Below are 11,447 nucleotides of genomic sequence, written 5' to 3'. Positions count from 1 at the left end.
TGTTTTAAAATTTCATTGGCATGTCCCGCCATTCTAATTTGAATGAATTTTTTGAATCTGATAAAATAAAAATATTTTAAATAACTAAAAGTAACATTAAATACCAATAATAATATTAGAGTTGTACTGAATGTTAATAATAACAGTAAGTTTTTGAGAGATTTAATATATATGCGTTAACTAATTTTTAATCTAAATGCAATAGTCAATTTTTCATTTCTAATCTAATGATAAATTAGTATTTTTAATACTCTTTGTTAAAACATAAAAATTAACGAAGTATTTCAAATCAGAGTAGTTAATAATATATTTATATTCTTGAAACTCATTAATCCACTGTGCACTTTAAATAATCCTTATTGCAAACAATGATGATGTTCTTTTTATCTTTCGTAAAAAGAAGTCACAGTAATCATAGTAAAATATCTAATAAAATAGTTTTTCAAAGATATGATTGGTCTTCTTTATTTTGCACAGATGTATTTAAATACCAATTATAATTAATTACCAATCATAATTTGTGTTTCAAAATTCAATATTTCATAATAAACAAAATTGTCAAGATTTTATACGTATTTCCCTACATATACACATATAGAAGAGCTCAATAATAATTAAATAATATCAAATCCATCCTTAAAAAATGCTGTTTGGTAATTTATTTATATAAGGACCAATTAAGATCTGAATTTTTACAGTTGAAAATAATCTTTACCAGTAGCTGATAGTAAAATTTCATAAAGCATATTTAAAATGCGTTAGTTAAGTTTACTCTTTAACTTCAGAACAATTATTAATTATGACAGAATGTTCATGAACAGAAAGTTAAGGCATTTTTCTCCTATATGCAAAACTTTATCTTTCATCTTATCCTGAGTATTTCATCTTATCCTGAGTCGTTCAATATATCGTTTCATAAATTAGAAATAGACCAGAGCCGGCCTTCTCTATGAAGAGGCCCGGGTGCAAGAAACCATTTGGGACCCTAAATTTTTTTGCAAAGCAATAAAAGAAATAAAAATACAAATACAAACACATATAATTATTGCATGTTTATTTAATGCGTTATTTTTTCTTAATTATTAGTTACTAAGGGAAAACCAAACAATTTTGCAATTTCTTTTTCGATACTTAGTATAGCAACTGCATTTAAGCGTTATGCTTACATGACCAAAGACAATTTTTTATTAATTTTAATTTGATGAAACAGCGCTCAGTATTCATTATAGTAACTGGCAATGTAAAGAAAAGTTTTAACACAGTTAATACATTTAGAAATAAATCATTATAGTTATTAATAAACATATATTTCAATACGTGTTGAGCGTTAGGTACATCCCTTTTATTCAAAATCAAATCCCGTAGCAAAACAATTATTTCCGTTAGGTTTTCGTCTACTTCGTTGTTATAAAATGTTACAAAATTTTTGGAACATTTTTCTAAAGTTTTTCTATCAGTGATTAATTACTATCGGTGAACTAGAAATACTTTTAAATATTTCTTTTATCTAACTCAGTAACTAATAACATTATTAGTTACAGAGTTAAAAAATAACATCTAGATTCCTTAACCGGGTTTTCTATAATTTCATCTTCTACTGTTTCGAAATATAAATGTTCTCTTTTTCGGATTCGTTTTCAAGAAAATGTTCTGAAAGATTCAAATTCGTCTAAAAAGGAGCTAAATTTTGGATTTCAGTTTTAATTTTATTGACTAAATTAAAAGTCCAGTCGATAACAACTGTTTTTACTTCAAATGGTTTGTTGATAGTGCTAATTTTGGGCAATATTGTAAACTATATTATTAAACATAAAATAAATGTCATTTCTTGTATTGAATCCAATTGTTTTCATGGGAAATATCAGAAGTAGAATCCATTTGGATACTGCTTTTGTATTGTCTTTAATTTTGCTGAGAACTTCATTTCCTAACACAGGAATAATTTGTTCTTGTGATGTATGAGGTAAATCATGCACAATTCTATTTTTGGAATTTTTTATTATGTTTATATGATCCATAACCACAGAGTCACATTTGCTTAATAATTCGATTAAACTTTTAAAAAATTCCATTATTAGGCGTTCCTATTATTTCATGGTTTCCTCGAAGTGGAAGATTATTATATGCTAAAAATGGTATTACATCTACGATTCTTTGAAATAGTAATTTAAGTCGTTCCGTTTCCTTATTTATATTAACTTGATTTGTTTTATCAATAGTTGAACACAAATTTAGTCGTTTCAGTAATTCTAAAAGCAAAAAATTAATTAAGTGACAAATAGAGCGTTCATGTTCTTGAATTACTGTTGATATTTTTCTCCGTTATTATAGACACCTATAAATCGTGCATATTTTTCATTTCCGCTGGAAAATAATGTATAGCAGAAACAACATACCAAGTTTTGAATAAATCAATCAGCTGTGAAGCTGCATTTCACCATTTGGCACATTTTTTAAAAGAGTATTAAGTAGTGGAAAATGATCTTCCTTCAGAATTCTTAGCAAAAATTCCTTTGTGTTGTACAGATCTATTTTTGACACAAAGCATTTTAAACTTATCAGTTATAATGCTTGGTCATAAGCTTGAATCACTTATAAGCACTTGATCACGTTTGTTATTGTCATTTTCGTGTTTATTTTCTGATTCAATCATATTTGTATTAACGTATGGTTCTTCAAAGATGTTCACAGTTTCTACACTTTCATTGCAAGATTGTGTAGTTTGCGTAGAACTTTCTTCGCCAGTTGAAGCTTGAATTGTAACTTCTGAAGTCGAAGCAGTTTCATTGCCAGAATTACTTTGTAGACAAGGAAATAGATCTACTAGTGAATCTGTGAATTGTGACCTACTTTTTAAAATTTAGCTTTTCTTCTTTTCTGCTAATTTTCTTTTTTGAAACCGAATCTTGACATCCTGAGGGATATACTTCCTTGGCATGGACAAGATTAGATACAACAATATTAAGCATTTTATAGTATGAAAAATGTAATATATGCAATTTAACTTAGTAGATTACGTAAATGACTTTACTTTATGTTTATGTTGCACACTTGAACTAAATTGTAATATATCTGTAAACTTCGCATATTTCAAAACCCATCGATTGTTCCAGATAAATTTATATCTTTCTTTCCATCCCGCTGTTACCGTTCGGAACATTATTTTAGTTCTTAACCACGTTGGGGGGCCCTCAATCGCGGGGCCCCGGTGCATAGCATCCGCAGCACCCGCCCCCCCCCCCAAATGGACGGACCTGAACTCGACTACGTGAATATAAAAATATTTCATGTTAAAAATATTACAAAGTTACTCTAAGCATAATGTAATAAAGAATTTGACAGAAGACGATATAAGAATAAATTTCAAATTCAGTCACAATCTGTTACTATACACATCCTAACCAAATTCGACCCACTGGAAACTCTTTTTTAATTTCTTCCAGGCTCTTCCTTCTCGAAGACTTATGCATTCAACAATCTGCAGGAAAAATAAACGAATATACGTATATATATAATGTAAACATATAATTTTTGAATCAGAAGGCAGTAAAGACAATAAAGAGACTTTCGATTTTTGTGGCGTCGTCTTATTTCATCCCGGGGAGGCATGCATTATGTACAAGCAGAAGTGACAAGCACACACACAACACTGAACGACTCAACACGAAATGAGGAAAAGCTGATGAAAATTTTATCCCTGTGAGTATATACTGTGAGATTCTAATAGGGTCTTCCAGCACATGTCAATCACAAGCAAGGGAAACACAGGGATCTTTTTCTGGAATTTGTTTATATCAGCAATATTTTATCCCTTCACTCGGAGTGTGGGAATGAAGCGGCTTTTAGCCGTTTCAGCAATTTTAGAACTCATGTTGAATTAATTAGATAGATAAAGTGGAATGGGATCAGTAAATAAGAGAATATTTTAGAATGAAGTTAATATGGGCTAAATTGAGCTATAAATTAAGAAATTAGTTAAGTTTAAATTAAATTTTAAAATATCATTACAATTTCCCCCACCCACCGCAAGACGTGGAAGTGCGTCAGGGCCCTTCGACACACAGCCATACCTTACAGTGGTATCAAGTAAGAAATTAAAATTTAAAGGCATATTAAAAGCGATACCTAAATTTCTCTTACCTTTACATTAATACAAAAATATCATTCATCGTTTTATATTAAAAGCATAAAAATACTAAGAATTATATTTGCAAAAATATTATATAAAAATAAATAATCATCAATAATAACAACAAAATATTAAAATTTAAATGGTATATTTGCACAGAGTTATTTTGACCATTTTTCTGTAGGAACTCAGCTATTAAATTTAATTTGGTGAGGATAGTCAATGGTATATTATTCTTAAATGTTAGGAAATCTAACTCAACAAGGTTATTAAATTAGAAATAAAGTATTAAATATGAAATGAATATTGTTATGATTTCACCCAAATGAAACATCATTTTACTTATGATTTTAAATAAAGTATTTGGACTGTAAGTAAAAAACAAGAGATTCGAGAACTTTCAAATGAAAATAATAATTGTAAGATTCAAAAATATCAAATAAAAAAACTTGGAACTAAAAATAGTTTTAAAATTGAGTTGTTTTATATAAAATACTTGGAACTAAAAATAATAAATGCAATATTCGAGTATTTCAAATAAATCATTTGGAAATGATAATAATAATTGTAAAATTCAAAAATATCATATAAAGCATTGTAATTGAATGCAACAAAAACAAGATTCAAAACACTCTTATGATAAATATTTGGAAAATAAAATATAAAAAATATTTGGTAAATGAAAAAAAAAAAAAAAAAAAAAAAAACATTCGTATTTTGTAAAAAACAAGTATTTTGACACAGTGATAAGAGAGGTGGCTTAATGACTGTCAGAGGTGTAAAAATCTTCCCTGAGGTATTTGCTACATTATTCTAATTATCATGTGCCATTATGCATTATACAGGGTGTTTATAAAGTCCCGGGCCCATTTTGATGTTTAATAACTCATAAAATAATGAAGATATAAACAAACTTATGGCATTTATCGATGGAATAACTCATATATTTTCCTTTTCAGGTTTGAATATTTTTACTTTTGTAAATATCGTCTGCGCGTGTGGTTAATTTCAGATAATTTCATTTTCCAGTCTAAATATCTGTACTTTTCTAAATATCGTCTGCTTATTAATTGCATTTTTCTCTCTTTTGTTTTTGGCAACTATTGCAATGTTATGTTTACTTTTGATGTGTTTGTTCTATGTAGTACTTTTGTATGTGATGTTTTATTCGAGCGGATATTAAGGAGAATGCATACACCACAAGAGAAAGCACAGATTTTATGATGGTTCATAGAAACGAAATCGATAGTGCAAGCACAGAGAAATTTCAGAATTTACCAAAAATATCCTCCAACATTTTCAGAAGGAGAGTGTCGAACATTGATGACTTAAAAGCCAGAATTACAACCGCAATAGCCTCTGTGGATGCCGATATGCTTGCCGCTACCTGGCGTGAAATTGACTATCGACTTGATATTCTCCGTGCGACGAAGGGGGCACACGTGGAAGTTCATTGACAAGGGGCATGAAACTTTTTGAGTCTATTTAACCATTTATGTTATTAATTTTAATCTATCTTTATTATTTTATGAGTTATTAAACATCATAATGGGTCCGGGACTAAATAAACACCCTGTATAAGAACCTTGGTCTATTACTTTTTTCATTCGCAAGGTCTGTATGCATATTAAAACATAAAACAAAATATGACACAATAAATAAAAGAGTATAGTTTTATTACCATCAGAGGTGTAACAAATTTCCTCTGAGGTACTCACTAAGTTTCCCTGATATCATGCGTCATTACTTTTATTTATTTATTTATTCTTCAATTTTAAAACCTTGGAGTTAGATAAATTTAATTAACCCTTTATTTACCGACGGTACTTCAAATCCGACTGATATCTTCACAATGACTATTTTTTTCTAACAGCATTTGAAAGAAAGGATTTCCAAAAGAAAGCAGTAGATCTCGACTAAAAACATTAAAATCTTAATTCAATTATTTTTTCCCTCCTGGGTTTATTCCGTACCGAAACTTAACTAATGGTTCAAAAATAAATGAAAAATTGATGGTAAAATAATTCGGTAAATAAAGGGTTAAATTAAATTTATTTGGGGATATTATTTCTCTTGGTTTCAATAGCATATAAATAAATTTCAACTGCAACACACTTCAATATTATGCATAAATTAAAACTATTAGATTTTTAAAAAATTAAGGGCTCAATATTTTAAATAAAAACTCCCAATATTTTGAATAATAATATAAAAAAGATTATTTGCAATTGTATTGTAACTAAGATATGCAATTCAAATAAAATCAAAAGTACAAAATAAATCTTGAATTTCACCAGTTGATAGAGGCTTTTCTTAAACACTAATCACTTTTTGAAGAATTACTAAAGGCAATTTTCAGCACTGGACTGGACTGGAAACACTGGAGAATAAAACAGGTGACAGAAGATTGCTATTATTTTATGATGATAATGTAAAACACAAATCACATTTTCGAAATTGGATGATTCAGCACAGGCAAGGCTTGAACTTCTTGAGGAAATATTAAGGAGCACAAACACAGGGATATGGAGCAGCAATGTCGGAAGAGGTCTCAGATTACGGAAGGAATAGCGATGAGCAGCAGGATAATTCAATGGGAACTGGACAGGACCCTGGGTACGGATGGCAGAGGATGTTGCATTGGCTGGCGTGGAACGGCGTGGCCGAAGGAGCTTCGCCACCGGAGACAGCGTGGCCGGGGAAAAAACCATCTGTATCGGCGAGGAGCTATTGTGCGATTCTTATTCCTTGCCTCTACTGTGGATTTAATTTTAATTCTTTTAATTAATTTGACAATTTTGCACAGGTAAATCCTGCCGACTCTTAAATATCTAAGCATATAATTTTTTGAATCAGAAGGCAGTTTCAAAGACAATGAAGAGACTTTCGGTTTTTGTGGCGTCGTCTTATTTCATCCCGGGGAAGCACGCATTATGTACAAGCAGAAGTGACAAGCACACACACAACACTGAACAACACAACACGAAATGAGGAAAAGCTGATGAAAATTTTATCCCTGGGAATATATATTGTGAGATTTTAATAGAGATTTCTATCACATGTCAATCACAAGCAAGGGAAACACAGGGATCTTTTTGTGGAATTTGTTTATATCAGCAATATTTTATCCCTTCACTCGGAGTGTGGAACGAATCGGCTTTTAGCCGTTTCAGCAATTTTAGAACTTATGTTGAATTAATTAGATAGAAAAAGTGGAATGGGATCTGGAAATAAGAGAATATTTCAGAATGAAGTTAATATGGGCTAAATTGAACGAAAAGTTAAGAAATTAATTAAGTTTAAATTCAATTTTAAAATATCATATATATATATATATATATATATATATATATATATATATATATATATATATATATATATATATATATATATATATATATATATATATATATATATATATATATATATATATATATATAATGATATTTTACACTCTTAATTTAACCAAATTAATTTCCAAAACTTTATCTTAATTTAGCCCATAGTAAAATATTCTCTTATTTCCTGATCTCATTCCATGTATGAAGCTGTGTAAAAGTTACTGCGCAATCAGTCTACGTATCAAGTGAAAATGATACTTTCGGTGCCCTTGTCAAAGGTCAACACATGTATTCAGTCGCCACGTGGCCGGAAGTCCCATGTTATATAAGACTAGTGATCATTTGTTTCGCCTTTTCTGCTTTGTTTCGCGCTGTTGTGGACGTGCCTTGTCCGCGCCTGCTTGTAAATAAATTGCTTTCCCGGAATTGATATTAAAAATAATTTAAAAATGTAAAACGTCTCTTCAATGCCTTCGAACCTGCATTCTGCTTCAACCAAAATAAACTTATATATATATATTATAACTTCAGTTTAAAGAATTAATTTCTATAGTCTTACTTTGATATGTGGGCCATGGCTGCAGTACTTATGAGAATGCGAGGTAAAACAATCCATGTATCCAATTGCCAAACTTCTATCGCACTTGAAAGTATAAATGGCCTTGTTGGCAGCTGGAAGCGAATTGCCGCTTTTCGTTATTGCTGCTGGTAAATTTTGGATTACGTATGGAGAAAACCTGACTGGCCCAGCACGCACCTAGTTTGATAAAAATAAAATAATGGTGATGATTAGGAAATAACTTCGTTAAACAAATTATAGAATCACAGCTTCATAATGCTTGACACAACACAGTTTAAAATATTCTGCATTTACATAAATGGCTCTTAATCTGTAATATACACATTTAGAATTCCATTTAGCATTGAATTGGCCTAAACTTGTCAAATAATAAAATTATCTATGAAAATGGTTATATGGAAATTGTATATGTAAATGCAAAGTTCACATTTCAGTATATAAAAATAGTATGGATCATAAAATGCATTTATATGGTAGGAAATATTTTTAAAAATAATATTACTTTTTAGAATAGTGATAAGATTATTCTTTTTGATGCTTTTGTATTTAAAATAAAATTGCTTTCTTTTGATGAAATATTCTTAAATTCATAAAAAATTTTAAGAAAAATGATGTTCCCTGTATTAATGAGAATTATTAATTTCTATATTTTTTCCCAATGATTTAATATATCGTCTGAATAAAAGTATTTCTACTTTGACATAAATTTCTTTTTTATTTTCTTAAATAATATAAGTAGCTAAGTATTTATTAGTTTTAAGTCTTAGAATATCTTAAAATTATTTTAAATTTGTAATCTAGACTACATATTCATCTAAGCAAAAACTAATTAAAATTGAAAAATTCGTTGTATTGTTAAAGAGAACATGGGATCTTTTAGAATAGTATAATGAACATCTTATATTCGTTATACATAAATATATTTAAAGTGTCTCTATGACATTCAAATGATAGGCATGAAAGCCAAACTACACAAGTTGACAAGATAGAGGAAAATATACCCCTTTTCAGAGCTGTTAAATTTTTTAAGATAATTTTATTTATCGTAATTTTTTATGATTTATTGTTTAAATAGCGTAAAACATTCTAAGATAAATATATCAATAGATTAGCTTAGTTAAAAAAAGCATAATTAAATAAAATTATTGAGTTTTTCAGAGATCACTTTTAAAAATGATTGACTAAAATTCAAATTCTTCTGCAAACTGATCATGTAGAAAGATATGAGAAGGAAAAAGTTACTCATCTTACTAGCTGGATTTGAAGCTATGACCTTTGGTCAATAAATAGACACTTTACGACTATGGAACATGGTCGTAATACGAAATGGTACAGGTGATTTAGTTTTCTTCCTTTTGATTTCAAATCGAAATTTTAATGGCATTTAACCGTGCATTATTCATTGTAAATTTTCATTTTGTTGATGGAGTTAAAAGCAGATTTAAACTAATAGTGTTGGATTTCTGACAGCTGCTAAGAGTAGTTTAAAATTTCTTTGGGCTTTTGGAACTTCTCAAGATTGGAAATTTGATTTTTATTAAAAACTGACTGCGAAATTCAATTTTATCATTGAAAATTTCAGTACATTTATTATTTCTATCAACTTAAATTAATCGAATTAGGTAAACAACTTTTTAAACTTAACTAAACAACAAATGGAAATCAAAGCTATTATTGCATGGCTCCAGAGAAGCACTGAAAATTCTCATAAAATATTAATTTTTCTTTTTAATAAACTCGAAAACAATGATCCCGGTGAAATTTCAGATTTTTTAATTATATTTATTTTGGTTCACTTTCTTCTTTGCCTAAATTTCACTTCGTCGTTACTTAACAAGGAAAAACTGGTAATATCGGTGAATGCATTTTTCAAGTTTAGAATGATCCCTTTTTCAAGCCAAGGATAGTACATAATTTTAAACACACCAATATTATAAATAACTCCATGAAGCTTTTCCTGCGTTTTTATTATGATATAATGTACATTTTTTTCAAAAAAAAAAAAAAAGTTTTTGCCGATCTTTATTTTTTGAAGGGTTTTGTGTGTGTGTGTGTGTGAGACTTCCTTATGTCGCATGTAGGTAAGATGTTACCTGTCGCACTAAATTCAGTGTAGTCACTTTACAATAGGTATATGCTACTTACCTAGCTTTTCGAAATGCCGTTCTAAATTTAAAGGATAGCCCCGATCACTCAGGGTGTATATATATCACATATAAACATATATATAATATATACATACATGTACATATATTTATGCTGTGGCTAAATTATTATGATCACCTGGTACTTATATGCAGAACGGCCATAACTTCAATTTGTTGCCATTAGAGATAGCTATAAAAAGGAAATGCATGACAAGTGAAGCATCAATTGTACTGTGTTGCAGTGGAAGAAACGGCAAATTAACTCAGATTTAACTCATGACATGATTTAACTCAGACTGAACGAGGGATGATTGTGAACGCTCGAAGCGTCAGAAGAAGTATCAAACACAATGGTTGCACTCTTGAAGTGGTCGAGAGCAGCAGTTATAAATGTTTACAGAAAGGGGATTATCAAGCAGAAAACTAGATCTCTATTTTAGGATTATGGTCATAACACGCTACTGAATGCTGGATCTGAAAAAAAGAACTGCAGAGTTGTCCAGTTCAACAGAAGAGCTAAAGTACGTCAAATTTCGAGGAATCTTAATCAAGAGGCTACAGCAAAGATCTATGAACGGAGTGTTCACCGCACATTACACCATATGGTCATATGGGAGCGGACGACTTGTTTAAAAGCCTTTATCAAGCCTTGAACAAGAGCAGAAGTCTCCATTTCCCCAAAAAGCACAAGGATTGGACAGTAGAATATTAAAAAAGTGTCATGTGGTCCAACGAGGTATTTTCAATCATATCATGCAGATGGCAGATTGCAAATATGAAGAAAACAGGCAAAAGCATAAACCCAAAATGCACTGCCGCAACAATTCAAGCTAGTGGAAGCAATATTATGTTTTGGGAGATGTTTTCTTAATATTGTGTTGGATCCTTCGAATACTGTGGAACAGCGTCTGAATGATGAAGGATATTTAAGTGTTATCTAGAATGAAGTACACCTTGTCTGGAATGGATAATTCCAGCAGGACAGTGAACACTGATAGTGACAGTGAGCAAGATGGTCCAAAGAGACATTACCTGACTTAGCTGGCAGGTCAGTCAGTAGCCAGATCTTAATCCATTTAAGAATCTGTGGGATGAGATAGAAAGGAGCATTAGGCAGCAGGATCCAGTACCATCAAAACTTAAAGAATTCGAAAGCGAAGTACATCGGATATAGTCTCAAATTCTCATATCACCTATTAACAATTCATAGAATCCATGCCAAGAAGAAACCATGCAGTATTAAGTGCTAA

This window comes from Argiope bruennichi, chromosome X2 (assembly GCF_947563725.1).
Source record: "Argiope bruennichi chromosome X2, qqArgBrue1.1, whole genome shotgun sequence".
Taxonomy (NCBI): domain Eukaryota; kingdom Metazoa; phylum Arthropoda; class Arachnida; order Araneae; family Araneidae; genus Argiope; species Argiope bruennichi.
This window is presented reverse-complemented; position numbering follows the sequence as displayed.